The sequence below is a fragment of the Nannospalax galili genome, unplaced genomic scaffold (genome assembly GCF_000622305.1).
Source record: "Nannospalax galili isolate Female #2095 unplaced genomic scaffold, S.galili_v1.0 scaffold1283, whole genome shotgun sequence".
NCBI classification, from domain to species: domain Eukaryota; kingdom Metazoa; phylum Chordata; class Mammalia; order Rodentia; family Spalacidae; genus Nannospalax; species Nannospalax galili.
The window spans coordinates 4,769-5,746 of NW_008349841.1; the positions used below are offsets into that span (position 1 = coordinate 4,769).

Below are 978 nucleotides of genomic sequence, written 5' to 3' on the forward strand. Positions count from 1 at the left end.
CAGGTGTGGTGGTACATGCCTTTAATCCCAGCAGAGGCAGGCATATCTCTGTGAGTTCAAGGCCAGCCTGATCTACATAGTGAGTTTTAGGCCAGCTGGGGCTACAAGGAAACCCTATCTCAAAAAAAGCAAACCAAACCAACCAAACAGCAACAACAACAAAGAACAACCCACAAATTCACTGCAGAATTCCTGAATCCCAAGTGATGATAGGGAGATGAAAGCATTTTCTTCTGGAGCAAAGGGATGCTGGGGGAGGCAAAGTGTCACAATGTAGAGGGACACACAGCAGACAGGTAACAGGCACCTGACAAATGGAAAAGCACTGTATCCAAATAAACAAAGGAGAGCATATAGTGAAGAAAAACTTCAAACAAAAGCTGGGGATGCAGCTGAGTTGGCAGAGTGCTTGCCTAGCAAGCAGGGAGCCCTCAGTTCCATCTCCAGTGCTGCATAAACTGGGTGTTGTGGTGCCTGTCTGTAATCCAGCACTCAGGAGGTAAAGACAAGAGGATCAAAAATTCAAGGTCACCCTCTGCTACATATAGAGGGTATGAGGTTAGCCTGAGTTACATGAAGAAATAGTCACATCTTACTTCCTGTCCTAGCCTCAGAGCCTGAAAAGGGGAACCCACTGGGGCTTGCTGGGAGAAAAGAGGAAAATTTGTTCCAGAAGGAACTATCTGAGGGATGAAAACTTTTACATGGGAAAGGGAAGAACGTCATCACTTGTTAAAACATAAGTAAAAAAACAACAAAAAAATCCTCAAATAGCCTTCAAAACAAAGGACAACAGGAAAAATGGAACAAAATCTGAAATATAAGATTGTGATGAGTTTAATGGGAGCAATACAAAAGGAATAAAATCAGATTGATCAGTTACTTCCAGAATATACAAATGAGCCAGGCATTGTGGCAAATGTCTTTAATCCCAGCACCCATGAGGCAGAAACAGGTGGATCTCTGTGAATTTGTGCA

At 43.1% G+C, this 978-nt stretch overlaps 1 non-coding gene across 1 annotated transcript; it reads left to right on the top strand.

Moving 5' to 3' along the window:
• Positions 1–569: 569 nt before the first annotated feature.
• LOC115072690 lies at positions 570–692 on the top strand. Its single transcript, XR_003851720.1, has one exon. It is a non-coding gene; the product is annotated as a small nucleolar RNA SNORD22 (small nucleolar RNA).
• Positions 693–978: the final 286 nt, after the last annotated feature.